Source organism: Hyla sarda, chromosome 7, assembly GCF_029499605.1.
Source record: "Hyla sarda isolate aHylSar1 chromosome 7, aHylSar1.hap1, whole genome shotgun sequence".
NCBI lineage: Eukaryota > Metazoa > Chordata > Amphibia > Anura > Hylidae > Hyla > Hyla sarda.
The window spans coordinates 175,465,689-175,489,475 of NC_079195.1; the positions used below are offsets into that span (position 1 = coordinate 175,465,689).

The following is a 23,787-nucleotide window of genomic DNA, read 5'->3' on the forward strand; positions in this document are numbered from 1 at the left end:
CTTTATTGGCCCATGTTAGTGCGACATTTCAATGGTATTACACCATCTTTATCAAGTATGCTTGATAAAGATGGTGTGATACCATCGAAACGTCGCACTAACATGGGCCAATAAAGCTCTGTTCTTTTCACCATATGGGTGTGCTGCTATTCTCTAAGCATTGTGTGTGTGTGTATATATATATGCCGGCGGGGATCATATCTTTTTTTTAATGCGCTGCGGGGAGCATATTATAAATGGGCTGGGGGCTAGATATATAGGCTATGTGTCTGCCCCCTCCCTGCCGCGCTATATATCTTGCCCCCCCCCACAGGGCTTTTAATATACATATGGCCCCTGCTGTCACTCACAATGTTCATTTTAAAATCCCTGTGGAGAGCCCTATATGGCTCCTCAGCACCGGCCATTCAGGGGTCCCCGCGGGGATTTAAAAATTAAATGAAAGTTAAAACACATGATACATTGCAGGGTTGTAGACCATGCCGCCCGCTCCCCTGCTTAATAACTTCTGATCGCATTGGGTCTCAGAAGTGAGACCCAGTGCGATCAATTCCTTAGCCCCTGTACTACAACCCCCATTATGGAACAGACTCTGTTCCATGATGGGGGTAGTAGTACAAACACTAATGTAGCCTCCCCAGTTTTCTACAGACTCCCGCAGCCAGGGAACTACTACTCCCATCATGGAAACAAGTCTGTTCCATGATGGGAGTAGTAGTAGTCCCGGCTGTGGGAGTCTGTAGGATGAGGTGTTAAAACGGCCATACATAAGGGATGTTATAATGGGTCTCAACCTCTTAAGGTCTCAGGGCGTACCTGTACGCCCTGAGCCCGGTCCCGGTGTTTAAAACGGGGTCATGCCATGACCCCCCATCACACCGGGTCGGTCCCGGCTGCTATTCATAGCCGGGACCCTGGGCTAACAGCGTGCAGCACCGATCGTTGTTCCGCGCGCTATTAATCCTTCAGACCCGCCACGTCTGAAAGTGAAAGTAAATGCTTCCCGGCAGCTCAATCCGGCTGATCGGGACATCGCTATAAAATTGCTATGTTCCGATCAGCTGGTACGCAAGCGGAGGTCTCCTTACCTGTCACCGCAGCATCCGATCGGGGTTTGATTGCTCCAAGCCTGAGCTACAGGCTTGAGCAATCGAGCCTCTATCTCACTGATCCGTGCAAAGCTATGGCTTTGCAGGGATCAGCATAAGAGATCGGTGTGTGCAGTGCTATAGGTCCCTATGGGAGCTAGAGCACTGCAAAAAAAAAGTGAGAAAAAATAAGTTAATAAAGGTCATTTAACCCCTTCCCTAATAAAAGTTTGAATCACCCCCCTTTTCCCATAAAAAAAAAAACTGTGTAAATAAAAATAAACATAGGTGGTATCGCCGCGTACGGAAATGTCCGAACTATAAAAATATATCATTAATTAAATCGCACGGTCAATGGCGTATGCGCAAAAAAATTCCAAAATAGTGTATTTTTGGTCACTTTTAATATCATGAAAAAAATGAATAAAAAGCGATCAAAAAGTCTGATCAATACAAAAATGGTACCAATAAAAACTTCAGAACACTGCGCAAAAAACGAGTTCTCATACCGGCCCGTATGCGGAAAAATAAAAAAGTTATAGGGGTTAGAAGATGAGAATTTTAACATATACATTTTCCTGCATGTAGTAAAGATTTTTTTTTCCGAAGTACGACAATACCCAACCTATATAAGTAGGGTATCATTTTAACCGTATGGACTTACAGAATAAAGATAAGGTGTTATTTTTACCGAAAAATGCACTGCGTAGAAACGGAAACCCCCAAAAGTTACAAAATGAAATTTTTTCTTCAATTTTGTTGCACAATGAATTTTTATTCCGTTTCGCCGTCGATTTTTGGGTAAAATGACTGTCACTGCAAAGTAGAATTGGTGGCACAAAAAATAAGCCATCATATGGAATTTTATGTGCAAAAGGGGTTAACGGATGTCCTTAAGGAGTCCTTAAGGGGTTAACGGATTAATATTTATTTAGCCGTTAGCACCCGTTATTTCATCCATTATTATACATCCGTTTTTACACAGAAAGCATACTTTTAATAATGGATGAATGCTCAAAGTGTGAAAGGAGCCTAACATAAAACAGTATTGTTTTGACTGTGGGATCTGACAGGTAAGCAAAGAAATAAATCCTAAACGTCTTCCATTTTTGAAAAAAGATTTTGCTGACTTTTCCTTAGAGCCACCAAGTTCCATTTGGTCTAAAAAGATATATCTTTTAAGCTGTATGATCACCTCCTGAGGATTGGGCATATAGGGCTGCAGCCAGTGAGCCAGGAGCCAACTCTTTGCCACCAGTATAAAGCATGTAACTGGTCCCTTCCACCTCTTTGGGCGCAATATAGAGAACTATCAGGCACGGATCATTTGGCAACCTAATCTTCAACTTACGGTATAATACCTCAAATAGTTCCCTCCAAAAGCCCCGAGTAAGGGGGCACAACACCAATCTATGCAATAAGTCTGTACCCTGCTCTCCACAGTTAGGACAATGTTCTATTCTGTCGGGGCATTCAGAGGTTCTCGGGGAAAGTGAAGCCATGCAACATATTGTGTAATATTTTTAATTGATTTCCCCGCCATACCTCATTCACAATGACCTTCCTCACCTTTGCCCATCCTTCCAATAAAGGCACCACCAGAGTTGCTTACCCAGTTTCCCTTCCCAGGGAGCTAGCCTCGTCCCCACTTCCCTTCCCATGGATGTGGTGATACAGGTGGGATAGGGAATGGCGCGGGGTACTAGTTGATATGAAAAAATCAAACATGGTAGAGCAGTGCTCTTCAGTAAGGTCAACCAGTCGAGACCTGAGAAAGGCCATAACCTGATTATATTGCAAAAATTGGCCTTCCCTGAAGCCATATTTAGTACAAAGCTCAGGGAATAGGAAGTAACGAGGTTCAGCAGGGTGGAGATGTTGCACCAAAGTTATACCTGCCACCCTCCATTCTTTGTATCACCTAGGTGTAGTTTTTGATGCAATTCTTTTTAAGCCAACACCAAGATGGGTCCAAATGGAAAGACGCCTCCTTCTTGTTTTTGTATCCTACTCTGTATTTATAAGCTTAACAAGCTCAATTAAAGGGTAATTCCCAAGCTACCATAACTTTTAACTTTTTTATGGACTTGTTATGCATTATTAATAAATAAATTAAAAAAAACTATATGCATATCCCGATACCCTGCAGTTACCATTTTCATGGCACCAGGTCCCCGCTGCTCTCAGCTTCATCCTGCTTTCCTGCAGTAACTACCCTTTAGGTTATAAAGACAACATGTCATAGGCATTCAGGCATGCACAAAGAAGCATGGGCACTGTTAGAATGGCAGCTACTAGGGCTCAAGGTAGGGGGGAGTATGGTTTAGTGCTGGGCGGTATGACCTAAAATTTATATCACGGTATTTTTTTTTATTATGGCGGTATCACGGTATTACCGCTCTCCTACATCCCTCCCCCCCCCCCCCCCCCGTGTTACACATCCCGACTCTCCCGCACTCGCCCCGCCTCCTCACGGGTCTCACCGGCTTATGTCGGCCGGCAGCTGCTTTTCATGGAGGGTTGGAGAATTCTAGTATACCGCTGGGGAAGGAGCACGTTACACGGGGAGGGAGCGCGTTACACTGAGAGGGCGCCGGTTACAGGATTTTCCGCTCATCACGCACCGAGTAACAAGCGTGTGCCCAGCTTCCTGTCATGCCCGTACACTCTGGAAACTGCCTCTATGGTTCTGGAGGACTGTCAATACTCCAGAATCATAGCCATAGTTTCCAGAGTGTACGGGCATGACTGGAAGCCGGGCACACGCTTGTTACTTGCTACGGACCCCCTGCTCATGGTCCGGGAAAGGTGAGGGCTCCGCTGGCTGGGCTCTATAATTAATTCGGAGGGTGGGGGAGGGGCCCGACCGGTATAGCGATATGGGCAAAAATCCATACCGTGGGTAAAAAAAAACAAAAAAAAAAAACGTATCCGATATGAACCGGTATACCGCCCAGCCCTAGTATGGTTCCTTTTTTTATGCACCCATAGTCCATTTTAAAACCTTTTGTAACACTGGAATACTCTTTATACTACTTTGGGGAGATTTATTTATTTGTTTAAACTCAGTAACTTTCTCTCTGGACAGGTTTTAATAAATCTCTCCCCCCCCTTGTGTAGAGAGAATTCCTCCTAAAATTTAAGGCATTCATATGTAAAGTTGATGGATCATGTACCTCAAGAGAAATGTATAAAGCAAAGCCGTATTATGACTAGCATGACTGTTATTCACTGTCATGCTAGTATGTTAAATAAGATTGTTCTATATGGAGTATTTGACCTGTGGGCAGAGTTTGGAGCTTACTTTATCATGCTATCATCAGATGAGTAAATTGGGTGCACGATTAGCTAGTAAGCTATTATTCTATCATTAGATTTTTCAACTATAGCTCCTGAACCCACACACTCATGCATGCCTAGCCAAGCATTGTCATGCAATTTGATGATCTGTTTTTTGTTTACATTAGTCCTATATTAATATATAACAGTATATGTCTTTGATAAGGTTATATGACATGAGTGAAGGTGGTGCATTTTCATTGTAGCACTATGTTTTGAGCTACATGAGCTTTTTCTCTACAGCCAGAAGTCACACGTACATACGTAAACACCAACATGTACACACATAAATACATGTTTGATACAAGAGCTAATTGTGTGTGTAAATGTTCCAGGACTCCACTGATGTAATTTTCAGCACATTAAATGCAAGAATTGTACCATCATGGTGTGAGAACAAGTTTCCAGTTTTGCCAATTAGAACTCTGCAAATATGTACATAAGAGCACTGATCTAAAGCTGGCATCCAGGTGCTTACTGTGAACTGCTCTCTGCTCACTGTGAGTTCACAAAGTATCAGCAGCCAACTTAACTGTTATGGTTCTATGGGCAGAGAGTTATACAGATAGAATACATGGCTGATTTCTAATAGTGCCAAAATGCCTCCAAAATCACAAACACTCACACAGTCTCTTTATGACAATGTTTATGCTCTGTGCAGACCCACATTTTGCCTAGTATACTAGAAGTAATTTCCTGGAAAGAGTACAGGTGATGACGGTAACATGAGCGTGCTGCTAGAAATAATCTATGCTCTATGAGGGGCATCTCTTATTTAACCACAAAGAAACCCCCTAGGTGGGTCAGGGATCCCACTAATATATATCACACAAACCCGGGGCCTAAGCCCAGGACACAAATCCCTTTGAAGTGAACCCCCTAATAAAATAAAATGTAACTTTTATTACATTATCATATAAAATGATGACAAGTGATTAAAACCACAATTTCACAGTTCCAGATAAATAGTGAATTCTGGGATCAACCCAGTGATCTCCTGTCTTATGGGTCTGCAGTACCCAAACAAATGGAATCTGTGAAATTGATTAAAATCTGAAAATTTGCCTCCTCTACTAGTTTTGACGCATCTGCGCTGTCCTCAGGAGGAATATGCGGCAAGCATACAGGTTGGGAAACACCATTTTAAGTAAACAAAGTGGTGTCCAGGAAAAGCTGCACCCCTATGTTCTGAAAGACTGGGCACAGTAGATGAAAAACATACTGTTCTCATAGTTTTTGTGATGATATACTTAAAGTTAGATTAACTATTTTAGACAGTGTTACAAAGTATTTTCAAAGCTGAAACCAAGTCACATTGTAATATATTATATTGCTTACAAAGGCGGTGGACAAAGTCAGACAGAGTAGGTGTCTGGTTACTGCCAGGTGTGTGAATCAGTTAGTCAGGTACATTCCTGGCTGATGGAACGTGGCCTTTGTTAGGGGCCAAGTAAGCCACACGGGGCAATAAGAGCACGCAATGCTCTTCAGGTGCACTGTCTAGAACTGTGCACCTTGTGTATTCTGTGCCCCACAGCATGTTCTCCTAACTAAATATTGGTAGATTTCACATTAATGTAGTGGAAAAGCACAAAATGTGATATAGTGCCTATTTTATCAGTAGACATTTAACTTATAATAGTAGGAATATTAAAACAACTGCTGTCCAAATGCCTTATTAAAGGATTTGATAATTATGTGGGGGTTGTCTGCTTGAGATTCTTAAGGTGTCTATGCACCTTAGACTAAAGTTGGATAAACCTGTTGGCTCAGCCATCTAAGGCTATGTTCACACACCAGAATTTCTGCATGGAATTCTGCATAAAAATTCTGCATGAATTTATAGCCAATACACTTCAGTGGGATTCCACTGTCCCATTCACACAATGGAACTTCTGCTGCATGAATTCCATTGAAGTGAATGGACAATTAATTTCTGCAGAATTTATTGATGAATTTTCATGCAGAATTCCTGCAGAAATTGTCGTGTCAACAGAGCCTTAAGGTAGGTTCACAAATATATTACTCGCTTCCGTTTGTGGCATACCAAAACAGATCCAGTTTGGTTCAGTGTTGCATATGTTTTTGTGACATACGGTTTTGTTTGTGTTATACATTTGTATCATTTTGCAATTTTTTTTATGTATACTTTTTTCTTAATATGTTAAAATAATTTGTCACTAATATACTTCTATGGAGAAAAATAAGTATACTACAGTATGCAATTTTTTTATGCAAAATCATACCCAAATGTACAGGGCACAAAATCAGGCCGAGGCTGATATACTTTTGGCAACTTTTATATATTGGAAGTCTATGGGTATACCACAGCATACGTTTAGGTACCGTTTTAACGTATCTCCTGGTGTAATGCTATACATGTGAAGCTGTATGCCGGCCTCCCAACAGATAATGTTTGTGGAGAGAAGGCCCTGGCGTGTTAGCTTTTCACCTCCCTACACATTGGTTCTGGGAAGGATGTGACTTGCCTCTCCCCTCATAGAGAACACACAAATGGTTGGCCGTGCTGAATGTTCTTGAATATTGGGAGGTTGGGAGAGAGAACTGTATGGCCACTTTTTAATTAACCAAAACTGTTAGAGACTCTCTCTGAGTAGGATCATATCTCAATTTGACACACTCAGGTTGTCCTTATAAGAATGGCCATTCATCTTATTGGTTGCCTTGTAATTCTTTATGTCCACTCCAGGGGAAATGGCTGTTTGGCCATTGCTTTTCCCCAGCAAAACCTGTTGTTTGCCAAGGGTGCTGGATGTAGGATCTGAGAAGGTCAGCCCTGGAGGCAACTCATTCAAGCCCTTAAAGGAGTATTCCAGTATTGAGAAACCTTAGGATAGGGGATAAGTTTCAGATCACCGGGCGGTTGCATGGCTGGGTTGGGGGGTGGGGGTGTAAGGTTCAGATCCCCCTGCAATCTCCTGTACGAGGCCCAAGCAGTCTGCGGGTGGGGGGGGCGTCGACCACTGGACTTAGCGGATGCTGACACGCCCCCTCAATACAACTGTATGGCAGAGTCGGAGCACTGCTTTCTGCAACCTCCGGCTCTGCCATAGCGCTGTATCGAGGGGGCGTGCGGTGGTCGACATGCTATCTGGCCCGGAGAGCCGGGCCCTGTACGGGAGATTGCGGGGTGGGGGGGAGGATTTGCTTTGTCCTTAGTATAGGGGATACGTTTTTCAATACTCTTTTTAAAGGTGTTATCTGGGAGCTGAATAGGTGTTCTTTTTTCATTTTTTTCATGCTCTTTCGTATTCACTTCTCCTTTGGCGTCATCTGAGCCTGAAACTTTCTTGAAAGGGGCAGGCTGCGCCAGTAGGCCAGGTACCTTGTTGTGATCACCGTATGTGGATGAAACCACGTCCTACATGTAAAAGCCATTGTACATACAATGTTTTTAGGATATTGTATGTACTTTGTACTGGTTGTGCAGGCATGATTTCACCTACATGCAGCAATCGCTTTATAGTACCTGGCCTGCCTGCGTAGCTCACTTGAATCGAGCAAGGAGAACCTCTTTAATGCCTTCATTGTTTGTTTTTAGATTTTTACCGTGCCACATAAATTAAAAGTTATTCAGTTAGTCAGTACAGTTACGGCAACATTAAATTTGCATAGTTTTATTGATATTTTACTACTTTGGCACAATACAAAATCATTTGTTTTTCACTGCATTTTGAAAGTCAAAGTTACATGAGAGACAAGGCCTAATTTTCATTGTACAAGTTTTGGGTACATATACTTTTTATTATTTTTAACACTTATTCCCTTTTTCTGTGGAGAGGCATGCTGAAGGAAAACCACATTTCTGGCTTTTTTTGTTTTGTTGGGAGAGTTTGCTGTGGGGGATCATTTTGTAGTACAGGTTGTTGTAAAACCAGTTGTATATACTATACTAAATTATTTTTTATGTCATATTTTTTATTTAATGTTACTTAATATTATAAAAAAAAAAAAAGTGAAGACTATAATTTGGGCCCCATGAAACAAAATGGATTAAAAAAAAGTCTCAGAATAAAAGTAGTAGTATTTTCTGTTAAAAGGGTTCTGGAGGGAGGGATGTTGTGAACTATGCCCCTCCCCACGGTGCCTTCCATGTCTTGCTCCAATCTCCGGTGTGAACCAAATCCTGTCCAGAAGTGTAACTTATTTGGCCCGGAAGGCTTCTGAGCACAATATGTCATGCTGCAGCTTAGCGATTCGCTGGCCACATTGCTGTCCCGCTTCTGCGAGTGATTGCCTGAGCGGCAGTATGAACATTGGACCTGGGCACCAGGAAGAAGACCGGGGCACATGCCCAATATGTCATGCTGCTGCTCAGCCCTTGGTGTGGTTGATTCCTGAGCCACAGTGTGTCATATTGTATACATCACACATATGACCCAAGACAATGTTTATAGGCTGAACATTCTTGCTTTATGAAACATACCTCAAACAATTGAAAGGAAATTATTTTAATTAATGGCATGTATTTCTCCAGATCAAGTAGAAAATTAAGAAAAACCATCCCAGTTATTACATTGTTGCACCTTCTTCCGCTTTTATGAGTAAATTCTTTGATGCATGGACTTCACTACTGATAAACAATATTCTACAACTTGTTTCCAACTTTCTAGATGAGCAGTTGACAGGTTTTTTTTTGTTTTATTTTCATATATATTTTTAATGAATATAAGAAAAACACTGATGGGAGATTTATCATTTGTGGAAGAGCACTTTAGGTGTCTATATTAGGCAAAAGTTTTTATTCAATGGCAATTTTGCTCAAAAATCTCGCACCTTTTTACATGGTGTTGCTGTTAGTGTAAGTGGTGTTTTAGAATGATTCTCCTGTTTGGCTTTTTAGAGGCCGTTTATTTATAAATAGGAGTCATAGGCCCTCATTTACTAAGAAAATCGGGTAGTAAGTCTATCTTGCTTTCTTACCCGACTGCTTTTTCGCTATGTCGCATCCTGTTTGTCGCACGTGGGTTTTGTTGGTTTTGGTTTCCAACTCCTCTGAGCTCTCGGGAAAAAATCCACAACAATACAACAAATTCGGGTTGGAAACCTTAATAAATACGTGGGAAAGCTCAGAAATGTCGGGTAACGCCCCTTTTTCGGGTTTGGGAGAATCCACATCGGGTCCGTCGGGAAAAAATTTCGCATCGTGTCGCAGACTGGCGCACAATGTCTGCAACATGGCGCAGACAAAGATGCGACAAAAAAACCCGACAAAAGAGGTCGGGTTTAGAATAGTAAATGAGGGCCATAGTGTGGGACATGCCATAACTTTTCCATATGCAACACAGCCTGGCCCTTTTGCTATCTGGATCCGCTGGAATTATCTGATAGTATATCCTAGCTATATGCTATATCAATGCAAGATGAGATTTCCTGATTTTTATACCTAAATTGCTCTCTTTAGGAGTGTGTACTTGCAGTATAAAGACATTGTGGGATAATTTTCCGTCTTTGTCATATGACTAAAGGGAGCAATTCTGATAAATTATCACTTGGGCGATTGTTACTGAAGCAACTCCCTAATATAGTCTCAAAGACTGCTTTATTTTCATCTTGTCCATGTACTCTAAGGCTACACACACATTTTTGTAGTGTAACTGACAGCTGCAGTCCACAAGACTGCATGCAATTCAATGTATTCCTTTAGACTGCAGCTGTAGTTCACTACAAATCTCTGTTTAGTCTTGGCCTTGGAACTGATGGCCATTGAAAATTACTAGATTGTTCCTAGCAGTTTGAAAATAGTGAGAACATTTCCTTGAAGCTTGACACTGGTCCGTTTTGTTTACTCTTAATTAAAACAGAGGTATTTTTATTATGTAAAGTGAAGAATATTGGCAAATTAGAGGTCACAAGTAGTGGAAGAAATGGAAACCAATTTCAGCACTGCCCCTCATCCATATAAATGGAGCATGTAAAGTGTCCCCTGGACTCAAGAGCAGACTGTTAATGTCTACCATTCTCAGTGGAAGAAATAGTAATGCTGACATTTCCAATATGGGTTCAGGGGGTCTTGTGTGTCTCATGAAGGAGACTGCCAAAGGGTCATATGGAGTCTGGGGGGGGAAAAAAAGTATGCAAAGTAGATAGGCTCCTGAAGAAAAAGAACCTTTCTACAGTGCCACATATAAAACAACTTGGACTTACATGCAGCTGCTCCTGCAGTGCCCCAGTATCGCCTCTCGAGTCCTTCGGTGCCATCTACTTCCTGATTGCTGGTGGTCGACGTGTCACATTGCAGATCAGCTAATAGCCGTCCGCAGCAATGTCCAACCTCAGCCAGAGATAGATGGATCGACAGTGTGACGTATTGAGCTGCGGCACTGGTTTTCTTTCTGGTGCCGGGACCTAATACGTTGCACTGCAGCGCAGCCTATCGCAGGTCAAAGCGGGAAATCACTGCGGCTGGCGAGCAACAGATTAAAAAATAAATAAAATTGGGGATTATATGTCAAGCCAGAAACTCTTCCTAAAGTGTCAGTTACCAGTCTGTAGAAAACCATCAGGACCCTGGAATCATTATGTTGTTTTACACACAAGTACATTGCAGAGTGGGAAGCTCATGCCTGCTTGTTTCCTCTTCTTTTATCAGTATACTTACTATATATTTGTTTGACTACATGGATTTAAATGTATGAGGGCATATTTATATATTTCATATACAGCAGCAGAACAGTGCCACACTGTGGCTGCATCCTTATCCTCATGTGTGATATAGTACATAGGTGTCAAACAATCTGACAAATCACATATAAATGATAAAATGTAAGAATAACAGTAGAAGCAACAGCTGTAATGTAATCTAAACTGTTGCTTGTAGAGATGGTTCTGCTTTAGGGTTTACTTTATACATGTGAATCCTATGAAGTCTTTCATAATGTCTTAAACAGTTATGTTCTAATATGATCCTTGAGCCTGCGGATTAAAGTAGAACTTTTCCAACAATAGGAAGTACTGTGAGTTTCATGTACCTAAACTGTCTTAACAAAAGGAAGTGCTCTAGTTGCTGACAACAACCTGCTTTGATTTATAAACTACTATGTGATTGGTTGCAATAGACATTAAGGTCTTTTTTTACCTGGACATATACAGAGCCGAAGTTTGTAAGTTTGACAGGGTTTATAAGAACTATAGAATCCCTCTTTTGTTGCAGGAGATGCATATATGATTTATTCCTTGGCATGATGAGGCAGGGACAAGCTCAATAAGTTGAAGCTGGCACTTTCTGGACATGCCTGTTTAAAAGTGGGTTGTTAACAGGGTGACAGGCTCCATTTAAGAACAGAGTGAAAGGGCTGCAGCTGGCTTTTTCTCTAAAAGACGTCTAGAGAGAAAGGGAGGGTGTTTTAAGGGGGACAGCACTGTAAAATGCAGGTGCCACACAATGGGGCGGCTGTGGAGCATTGTGGCATGTCCATGCTCACCAGAAATCTCCATCTGTCAGTGCACAGAAAGCTTGCACTCTAATGGGCAACAAATCCTCGCCCAACGCAGTCTTTCCTCGGCAGTGACCATGTGCAAAAAGCCTCCCACTGCATTACAACTAACTCTCTTATTTATTTATTTTTTCTAAAAATTGTTAGTAGAGAGATCACCATTGCTCACAGAGTGAAAGCTGAAACTGCTCCAACTCCCTCCCTGCTTTCCCCTGTCCCCACCTCAGCGTGCCACATCCCCACAGATGGCCCCATTGCAGCTGCACTAATCCCCATATAAAAACAAAGCCTTTGGGGTCCTTCACAAGGTTTTCTGAAACCTTTCTTTTTCCTTCTTGGAATAATGTGAACATAACAAGAACATTGGTTTGGTTCCTATCTGGCCCTGGCACCGTCTGTTACTAGCAGTAAATGTCTCTTCAATGAAAAAAGTTAACTGTTACTGAGGAGAAACTTTTTAATCAGATAAAAAGGTCAGAGCTGAAGTTCTGTGAGTCCTTACATATAAGAGGTTTTGTTTCATAGCAGACACCCTTTATGGGCTGTATCCTTGTAAGGCTCTGATACCGCCAGTATAAGCAAACAAAATGTTCCATAAATTAGTATAAATATATTGTAGTAATTTAGTATGCCAAACCAATGGTTAAATATCTGGTTGCTAAGGAAAGTGAAATAAGTAAATAAATAAGTAAATAAATAAGTAAACATACATGCATATATAGGATACTGGTGGTGTTGGGGAGGGGGGACTAACTAGTATAGTGGTATTTGGGTTTAATTCCTGCATGAAACTGGATATATGTACTTATGTTGAGGTTTTGTGATGAAATATTTGAACAGAAACCATCCACACAGTGCTTAAGGTGTCCATTCATGTTAGTTATGTTGTTGGTTTTCCCCATTGACTTCAATTGGGAAAAAAATCCAGCATGAACTGCAGTCACTGCAAGGTTTAATGGTCATGTTATGGTCATATATAACATACAAAATTTGAATTGTTTTAGCCTCCAACTTAAAGGGGTAGTCCAGTGGTGAAAAACGTATCCCCTATCCTAAGGATAGGGGATAAGTTTGAGATCGCGGGGGGTCTGACCGCTGGGGCCCCCTGTGATCTCTCTGTACGGGGGCCAGGCTCTCCGTCCAGAAAGCGGGTGTCGACCACCGCACAAAGCGGCTCCGGCTCTGCCATAGAGTTGTATTGAGGGGGCGTGTCAGCCGCCGCTTCGTGCGGTGGTCGACACGCCCCCTTCCCGCGGGCTGTCAGGGCCCCGTACAAGAGATTGCGGGGGGCCCCAGCGGTCGGACCCCCCGCAATCTTAAACTTATCCCCTATCCTTAGGATAGGGGATAAGTTGTTCACCACTGGACTACTCCTTTAAGGGTTTTAAACCTCTGGCATCCTCTTCTTAGTAAATAGCCATTCACAGTACCCATTAGCTGGATTCTTTTCTGTTCTAACTTGTGGAATTCCCTCTTATACAATTAAAAGGTAATCGCAATATGGTTGTCGTTGTCACTCTTTTATTTTGGTCATTTCCGTGCAGCTTATTGCCTGGTTATTTTCTACATTCCCTTAATGTGCATTTCCTGCTCTTTCATCTCCTTTTCTTAATATATAATTTGTTGCATCATATTATATTACTTAGGTCTGGGGTTCGAGTTCTTCTCTTTTCTAGTCATTCACTATAGCATTGCCATTAAACTGTCCACTTTATTTACATCTCATGGTGGGGCTGAATTTATCATGTATGGACCATATTCTGTATGATGGTTATCAGCTGAACTCTCTGGCTCATTGCCCTAGTACATACGCCGAAACTTTTTGGCTATTTGGACTGCATTGTTAGTGCCTCATGATAATTCTGAGTTTGCATCATCTACATTGCAGAGTCCGTATGGTTCTGCACAATATCATACACTAAATGATGTGTCAAGAGTCATTTAGAGGTAGAGAACAGTGTGGACTACTGTATAGACTGCCCCCAGTTCGTATTAAGCCATAAGGTTGTGTGAAGTCTTAAAGGTGTATTTTGGTATCAGAAAATTTGTAGTAAAATAAAACAAGCACCCCAAGACATAGAACTTTCTAATATCGTGTCACAAACTGTACTGGCTTCAGCATGCTTTTGCTTGAAGTACCCCTGACAGGAAGTTATGTAGTCTGTTAAATGTCATTGGGGTGTTGTCTCAACAATTTTTGAGCCCCTCCCTCCCAAGACAATGCATAATACTATGCTGTTTTAGGAGGTGTAGCCAGATCTGGTCTCTGAGCTCTAGCTCTGGCCCCTGAGTGATGTCGACACCTCTGACCAACCCTATGGCCTACATCACCCTCTCCCTGTTATATAAATTTGCACATATCTTTATAGGGACATTTAGAGAAGAATGAGGTGTCATTTCCTTCTAACTGTTTCAATAAAGATATACTGCCTTGTGCTAAACAATGCCACAGACAGAGGAACAGACAGCGAATGAATACAGTTGGAGCAGTGTTGTGCAGCAGCTCTGGGAAGAGGACTGGCAGAAGTGGTGGAAAGACTTTAATGGGGAAATAAAAAGTTTCTGTGACTTGCAAAAGAATTTTCTCTGTAGTATACAGCAGCTGATAAGTACTGGAAGGATTACAAATCTGTTTACCTTTCTGGCACCAGTTGATTTAGAAAAAAAATGTTTTCCAGTGGAGTACCCCTTTAAAACCTGTTTTTATTTTTGACGGGAGAAGAACGGGACGGGTCTAGATGGCCGTGTGAACGCAGTCTAATACTCAGCAACTGCTTAATCAATATTTACAGTGATAATCTAAATGGGAAGAGAAAATACAGAGCTACAAAGCAAATGGGTTTTTGGTGTATTTTTTTTATTACAACTGGGGCAGACTGGTTAGCAATACTGCATGCTTCTGAAGCATTTTATTTACTTACCAGACATTAATAATATATTAAAATAAGGTAAAATTACAAATTCCACATTGCTTTATACATGTGGCTAGAGGCTCAGCAGCCACTCTCAGGAAAACTAATCTGCAAAAAGCTATGGTTAAGACGCCATTGGCTGTCTGGGCATGCTGGGAGTTGTGGTTTTGCAACATCTGAAGGGCCACAGTTTGGAAACCACTGATAGAGGATTGGAAAGTTGAGTCTCTAATCTACAAAAGTTATGGGACATGACTGGTCGAAGCTCTGAAATATCTTGGCAACCACCAGAGTTAATACTAAAAGCCATGAGGCATCTTGTAGAACATATCTCAAATCTGCTGAATAGTTTCATCACATTTTTAGTGTTGTGTGTAAGAAAAACCTATAAATACATTTTCTTCCATGTTTGTTAGGTCATGTGATTAAGCATAGATGTCGATGAATGCCTACAATTATGAAACATCAGTAGATAGTAGCATATGAGCATATTACGTGAATGCCAACCAATTTCACCTTTATTATAGCGTCCACATTGATTAATACTCTGCTTTTCTAGATTTCTGTATTACATCATCGTAGTTTTACATGCTACATCAGAAGTGAATAGATAACTCCATATCAGTATGTAATTCAGGAGTCAGGAAAAGCTGAGTGGTAGTTGTGATAAGAGGTGAGCGAAGTTACAGTAATTCGATTCGTCACAAACTTCTTGGCTCGGCGGTTGCTGACTTTAGCCTTCATAAATTAGTTCAGCTTTCAGGTGCTCCGGTGGGCTGGAGACTCTCTCCTAGGACTGTATCCACCTTTTCCAGCCACCGGAGCACCTGAAAGCTGAACTCATTTATGCAGGCTAAAGTCAGCAACTGCCGGGCCGAGAAGATTGTGACAAATCAAATTACTGTAACTTCGCTCATCTCTAGTTGTGATATTTGGTTATGTGGACACTGGCTCTGCCTTTTGAACTAAAATTGTGTAGAAATATATATATCCAGTTGATAGAAAAAAATAAAAAAAATTTTATAATGAACTTTTAATTTATTTTCAATAAAGTGTGTGTGTTTCACTTTTTTTTCTCTATTTTTATTTTTTAGGTAGTACTATTACTCCCAGCATGAAACAGACTGTTCCATGATGGGAGTAGTAGTACCTGTACTAATAGACATATTGCCCAATGTGATCGTCGATAATATAACAGAGATGCGAAGCGGCTCTATACAGCGCTCACATCTCTGCACTATATTCCGGCCGGCCAGTGATGTGAATAGTAAATCACTCATTCATATTTTCCGCCCAGAATGGTGATTGGCCGGGATGGTTGCCGCCAATCACCGCTCTCACCGTTCTATCCACATCACTGGACGGAGTATAGTGCAGAGATGTGGAGCACAGGAGAAAGCCGTTCCGCATCTCTGCAATAGATAGGATGATCACAGCGTATGTATGTATGTACGTGTGTGTGTGTGTGTGTGTATATATATATATATATATATATATATATATATATATAGCTTTCTTGTAGTTTATATACATACTGGGCACAAGTAAAATGATTGTATTATGTAGCTCCCAGTCATGAGTATTCTGAACGAACTTCTCACAGGGCACAGCTAACTGCACAATTATAATCTCTACTTTTTAGGATTCACATGATTCACAAAGACAAGAGCAGGGCAGAAAGACAAGGAACGCTCTCCTTTATTTGTAAGTTTACAATATTTTTTTTCTTCTTCTAATAAGAGAAATATCTTTTAAGGGTTGTCTCTGGTTTTTAATGGTGTTTAGTCTTTGAGTCTTCTTTTTATCAGTTCAGATTTCCCAGAATCTGACAGGAAATGTACTTGTCAGGTTAACTAGTTATATATTAGTTATATATTAGGCCTTGGTGAATGCAGGTTTATAATGCAATGATATATTGTCTATTAGTGTGGTCATGTCATGTCATGTACGGTATATTAAATGTATTGCATGTATAGCTGTCATGATAGTCATGAAATCTTTCTATGTAATTTTAAATAGCTTTAAATTACTTGTTATGCTTCTAAATTTAAGAAGTACATCTCATCCCAGTATTTCCCATGTGCCCAGCATGTCCAAAAATGTTTTGTACAGAAGGACTTTGTTGTAATACAGAACCCGGAAAATCTTCAACAAATCCGCAGCTTCTTAAACAAACACATCAATTTGCTAAGGTTAAAGGGATACTCCACCCCTAGACATCTTATTCCCTATCCAAAGGATCTATCCAAGGGGTCTCGTGGGTGTGTACCACACCTGGTGTTCGTTTAGAGCAGGCGTCAGGGGGTCGTGACGTCACGACCACGCACCTCGTGGTGTCATGCCACTTCCCCTCTCATAGACTTGCATTGAGGGGGTGTGGGGTTACATGATAAGGGGCGTGGCGTGACATCACGACCCCCTGTTGCCTGCTCCAAGCGTTTGGAATAAAATTTCCCGAATGCAGGGGCAGCGGAGTACCCCTTTAAAGGAGCATCACTGAGAGGACTTCAATGTCCAGCTCACATTGCAACTGGATAAAGGGTCTCTGCTGATTATGCTATATGCAATGTATGTGTGCTGATATGGCAGCATAAACCCGGTGACAGATTTTAAGACTGTGGTCACCTTTGTGCTGAATTTTTTGTTTGTTTTGTTTGCTTTAGGCAACTTTTAAAATTGTCTTAGTGAACAATTTCTACAATATTGTATAGCCTGTGTAAATCCTCTACTTTGTTGGCCATCCTACTTCTACTGACATTTATTTGGCAGCATGCTAATCTGGTTGTGTGTATGTTAATGGAACTTCATTGGAATAAAAGTACTTTACCTTGGTTGAGATTGGAAGTGTTTGTCCGAAGGATCAGTAGCCTCAATGTATTGATGTCATCCAGGAGGGGGGAAAGAGTGTGTACTTTAATCCCCCTACGGTGAAGTAAGTCCTCAATGAATCCAAATAAGATTAGTGCAAGTGTGGTAGGCCTTTGGGGTAGTGGTAGTGTAGTCAGGGTTTTGCTTTAGTATATCAGGGGTTAAGGTTAACCCTATAGTTTGTGACGTCAGGCTGAGGGCTAGTAGGCTGAGGTAATTCTCCGGCCTATCGCCACCTTTCCCAGTAACGATAGGTGCATGCAAATAATGACTGAAGGTCCACAAGGTAGCTGAACTTGAACTTTGATAAACTTTACTTTAAAGGCTTGCGGTACATCCAATGAACAGTAACAGTCTCATCAATACAGTCTCTATACACTTAAGTGATTGGCAGTTGTTGCGGACCTTGACTTGTTTTAGAAGTCTCTGAATTTAGGGTTAATTGCGAAGATCCGTCCGGATTTAGGGGATAGATAAGGTCCGGTGATCTTGCAGAGTGCTTAGGGATTTATACACTCATGGTTTGGTAATGAACAGCCGTTGCCGCAAGGCTCAGGCCTAAACTCACCGATGACAGCAGCGCAGATCCTTCTCTCATCAAAGCCCGGGAACAAGAGAGCGAGCTATGGCAGCCACTACCTTATATGAGCAGGGCCGTTTTAATTGGTCCGAATACCTGTCACTCACTGTTACAAGGAATTGTGGGCGCAATACGTCATAGGGACCTCCAAAGGTCCTTAAGCAAAAACCATAGAGTTTACCTGATCACGTGACCCGCAGGTCCTGCTACGCTCCGTACAGGTAATTAACCACTTATATACATTTGTACAATTACATTTATAGAAATTCGGAGTAAACTGTAAGATAACTAATATCTAGATGAGAGGTGACAAGGTGTGGACTAAATAAGAAGGACCCCGATGTCCTAGGGACTCTGGCTATGGGGACCTATATACAGGTACCATATAGGATGTGGTACCGGGACACCACAAACCCCCTTACTTAAGATAAGTCGACCTCAACGCCTGTCCCCTAAGGCAGAGGGACTAGGACTAGACTAGGATGACAAGTTTGCTATACATCCTAAGTAAACATTGAACACATTTACATTCTCTGATACTCTTAATAGTATCTGAACTAGACAATAGAAATCTTTCTAGACATTGATACTATCTAGACATTAACGCTATCTAGACATTAATGCTAACTAGACATTAATTAAGCTATCTAAACTTTAGTTTCTAGCTTCTAAAACATTTTATTAAACTTATGATACATTTTAAAGCTTACTAGATAATTAGACAGCTATCTAATATGTAGTTTCTAGCTCAGGAGACATTTTTATTAGCTCTCTACACATCTTTATGAGGCTAAATAAACATTAGTACAGCTCTATATACCTTTAGCATCAAGCTGACTAGACATTTTTATTATCTCACACATTTTATTCGCCCACAATGAGTTACCTGTTAGTACACATAAGGTATACTGGCTAGCCGGAGGCTAGCTCACAGTAAGGTTGGCTGCTAGGGTCTATCGGCTACACGCTACTTACCCCTAGAGCACTTCACATAACCTACCTAGGTTACTTTAAGAATTACGTGTTTAATTCTATATTTGCAAGAGCACCTACTGGCCAGGTAGAGCATCTCACACACGCAGTACAGAGAAACGAAGTATGAGTGTACCCAACAGTGGCAGGAATTGAATTTCAATAGGCCACAATCCCTAAAGTGTTTTTCTTAAGTGAGATATTTATTTTGGTGTATGTACTAGAGAAACTTGAGGTAGTACATTTAAGTCAGTAATCTAGAGTACTGAAAAGTTATAGGCAGAGCATTGAAGTGGGTTATCAAAGGTACTATGTGTGCAGGTACTAAATGTGAGTCCTGGTACCTTATGCGTAGTTTGCCCTGGGTAGTCCTTTGAGACCGCCGCAACACCACCTCCAAGTCGTCGTGAGTCCCTTCACTTGGAGATTCTTCAAGAATTTCAGTCCCCCGAGGGACCAGCTGGAGGGCTGGAAACAGAAGCAACATCTTCGATTGGACTGGGGGGTTCTCTGAAGACCGATGGAGTAGGGGCATCAAGAACTGGAGCAGTCACAGGAGCAGGACTGATGCTTGGTGTAGCAACCAATGGTGATTGACAGGGAGCAACAGCTATTGGCAACTGGATAGGTGGAACAGCTACTAGCAACTGTCTGGGTAGAGCAACCAGTGGCAGCTGGCTGGATGGAGCTGGAAACTGTATACCCCAATACATGGTAGGCTGTTGAGATGGGAATAAAGGAACGTCCATAGTGGGATGGATCCCTTCTCCCGGCACGTATTCTCTCACTGGCCTTGTTGGAGGTGGAGTAGAAGTAGCAGGAGGAGTAGAAGGAGATGGGCCAAGCATATCTTCTTTCAGGCACACTTTTATCCTATTTCTGTGGAGCACCTGTAGCTCGAACCCGTCTTTCTGTACCTCGTACACGTCCGTTTCGGGATAAGGGACTGCAGTAATGGTGTATGGTTCCGTTTCCCATAATGAGTCCAATTTATGGGTCCTAGGGAATTTTTGGAGCCACACTTTATCTCCAAGCTGTAAGGGCTGAGCCGAAGAATTTCCATTATAATCTTTCTGCTGGCGCTCATGAACTTCACCCATTTTCTTTTCAACAATGTCTTTGGCTTCCTCAATTCTTCGTTGATGCTCTAACAACCAACCTTGGGAAACTTGAGGGGAATTGTTGAAAGGTGCCTGCAGCCCAAAGGTCCGATCCTTTAGCAATTGGCTGCGTCGGCCCATCATCAGGAAAAAAGGTGTATACCCCATAGAGCAGTGGACAGTGTTATTGTAAATTTCTAGGAGTTCAGGCAATAGCTGAGGCCACTGTTCGTGCTTTGAGACAGAGGCAGCTCTTACCATTTGGATGAATACTTGATTGATCCTCTCGCAGAGCCCATTCCCTTGGGGATGGTAGGCCGTTGTCCGGAGCTTCTTGCAGTCATGCAACCGGCAAAGCACTTGGAACAACTGGGCTTCAAAGGCGGTTCCCCAATCCGTGAGGACCGATCCGGGACACCCCAGAGGTTGGATCCAATGATGATAGAAGAGCTGAGCAGCAGTCTTGGCGGTAAGATCCTTGACAAGGACCACGACCACCCACTTGGAATAATGATCCACCATGGTTAGAGCATGACAATAGCCAGATCGAGTGGGGCCAGCTTCAAATGATCCAAGGCAACAATCTGGTTCGGCCTCTCCATACAGATGGGATGTAAAGGGGCTCTTGCGTCTCTTCGGGGATTCTTGATCACATTGCACACGGAGCATTTGGCACACCTAGAGATGAGCGAACTTTACAGTAAATTTGATTCGTCACGAACTTCTTGGCTCGGCAGTTGATGCCTTTTCCTGTACAAATTAGTTCAGCTTTCAGGTGCTCCGGTGGGCTGGAAAAGGTGGATACAGTCCTAGGAGACTCTTTCCTAGGAATGTATCCACCTTTTCCAGCCCACCGGAGCACCTGAAGGCTGAACTAATTTACGCAGGATAAGTCATCAACTGCCGAGCCGAAAAGTTTGTGACGAATCGAATTTACTGTAAGTTCGCTCATCTCTAGGCACACCATTTCTCGATGTCTCCCCGCATCCCAATGCAGTAAAATCTCCTTCTGACGGTGGCCTCTGTCTTATGGACCCCGAAGTGTCCGGATTGATCATGATAGGCATTCAGGACCATGGCTGCATCTCGTCTGGGAACGACAATCTGGTGTATGCGGTCTCCGGAGACTGGGTCCAGGGAATTTCGGTTGACCAACCACTTGTGCAGGAACAGGCGATTCCTCTGTCGCCACAGCCGCTTCAATTCAAAGTCCCCTTGGTGCTTGTGCACCCGAGTGGGCACTTTCTTGTGGAGGCAATAGTCTAGCAGGTCCCCGGCTTTCATCCTGAAGTGTCTTCCATGTAGACAAATCTTCAGGGACTTTGGGAGATTCAGGTCCGTCACCCGCCTGGGCAGTTAGAGCACTCTGGTTCACGAACCTTTGGTAGAAGGGAGGCATTTCCGCATCTTCCCACACATCTTCAGCAGGAGGCGCTTATCCCGGGGCCATGTGAGAAAGTACATCCGCATTGACATTGGTTTTTCCGCTGCGGTACTTAATGTTGAAATCATGGTTAGCCAACAGAGAGTCCCAGCGCTGTTCAAGAGCTCCCAATTTAGCAGTGTTCAAATGGGCCAAGGGGTTGTTATCAGTGTAGGCCGTGAAGGGAGTAGCAGCCAGATAGTCTTTAAACTTCTCAGTAATGGCCGAGACCAGGGCCAGGAGCTCCAGTTTGAAGGAGCTATAATTGGTGTCATTCTTTTAAGCACCTCGGAGATGTCGACTTGCATAGGCAATCACCCTTTCCTTGCCATCTTGCACCTGAGATAAGACTGCCCCCAGACCTTCGAAGCTAGCGTCTGTGTATAAACGGAACAGCAGGCTGTAGTTAGGATATGCCAAAATGGGGGGGTTCCGTGAGGAGGTACTTCAGGGCTCGAAAAGCATCTTCTTGTTCTTCAGCCCACTGTATGGGGAGCCTCCCATTATAATTGTCCCGGGCAGTCCCTCTCAGTAATTCGGTTAAGGGTCCAGCAATCTGAGCAAAATGGAGGATGAAGCGTCGGTAATAACCAGAAACTCCCAGGAAACTTCGGACATCCCGTACCGTCCTTGGTGTAGGCCACTCTTTCACAGCATTCACTTTGTCAGGATCAGGTTGGACCCCTTGAGCACTGACGACATGTCCCAGATAGTGTACTTGTGGCTTTAGCAAGTGACATTTGTAAGGTTAAACCTTGAGTCCATGTTGGATAAGGACTTGGAATACTTCTTTCAGGTGATCCAGGTGTTCCTGATATGTCCAGGAATAGACTGTGACGTCATCTAAATACAACAGAACACTCTGGAAGTTAAGATGCCCCAAACATCGCTCCATTAAGCGTTGGAAAGTAGCCGGTGCATTGCACAGTCCAAAGGGCATACTTCTGAACTCGAAGAGACCCATGGGGGTCACAAATGCGGTCTTCTCTCTGTCCTCTTCCGTCATTGGCACCTGCCAGTAACCGCTCGTCAGATCCAGTGTGGAAAAGTAGGCGGCAGACCCCAATGCAGTCAAGGAATTCTTCAATACGGGGGAGAGGATAGGCATCCTTATGAGTTATGCCGTTCAACTTCCGGTAGTCCACACAGAAGCGGATAGTTCCATCTTTTTTCTTCACCAGGACCAAAGGTGCAGCCCAAGGACTCTGGCTTTCCTGCATGACATCAGCTTCTTTCATCTCCACGAGCATCTTCTTTATGGTCTGATACATCCCAGGAGCCACGGGGCGATGTCTCTCCTTAATGGGTGGATTGTCCCCAGTGAGAATCCTATGTTTGATCATGGTGGTCCTGCCAAAGTCTGTAGGGAACTTACTGAAAGCTTCTTGATATTTCTTAGCTACCTGGATGACTCCTTCCACCTGTTCCTTGGGGGTATCTTCGCCTCCTATTTGTAGTTGGCTCCACCAAGGTTCCACAGGATTCTGGTCAGGTCCTCGTTGAACCACTTGTGACTTCGAGACCACATCTGTGACGTCGAAATGGTGCAAGGTAGCCAACGGGGTATACTTGGGTAGTTGGACGGCAACTTGAGAGAGATTAAGAAGTCTCACCGGAACTTTCCCATTACGCACGGTTACCAGGCTTCTAGCAGCTCACACCAAGGGGCAATCTTCCAGTAGGATGGGTTCCAAGAGCGCTTGATAATCTTGATTTTTCACCCCAGGTCGGGCACAACACCAAATAACTGTCTCCGTCTGTGGCTGTAGACTAACGGCTCGTATATCTTGAATCCTTACTCGACAGATTTCTCCTTGATGATTCACGAACTTCTGTTCTGCTTGGAGGATTTTGAGGTGGTGTTGGGCAGCTCGCCGGCCTGGGGGTGACAAGTGAGGGAGAGATGCATGCAGTGCACAGACAATATCATCAAAACAGTGCCTCATAATATTCATGCCTAAGATGAAATCCGCTGCTCCTTCTTCCCTAACATTGGTGACAATCACACCCTGCCTTTCCAACACATGCTTTCCCACCTGCACCCTGGG

General features: G+C 42.8%; 1 protein-coding gene across 6 annotated transcripts in view; it reads left to right on the forward strand.

The window, feature by feature from the left end:
• Positions 1–23,787, forward strand: part of ZMIZ1 (zinc finger MIZ-type containing 1) — a 348,947-nt gene that overhangs the window by 133,233 nt on the left and 191,927 nt on the right. For 5 of the 6 annotated variants that reach the window (XM_056531358.1, XM_056531360.1, XM_056531359.1 and 2 more), the window contains exon 4: positions 16,439–16,500. The exons of the other annotated variant lie outside the window; for it this stretch is intronic. The gene's annotated coding sequence lies outside the window, so the exon portion shown is untranslated. The remainder of the gene's footprint in view (positions 1–16,438; positions 16,501–23,787) is intronic. 6 annotated transcript variants of the gene reach the window in all.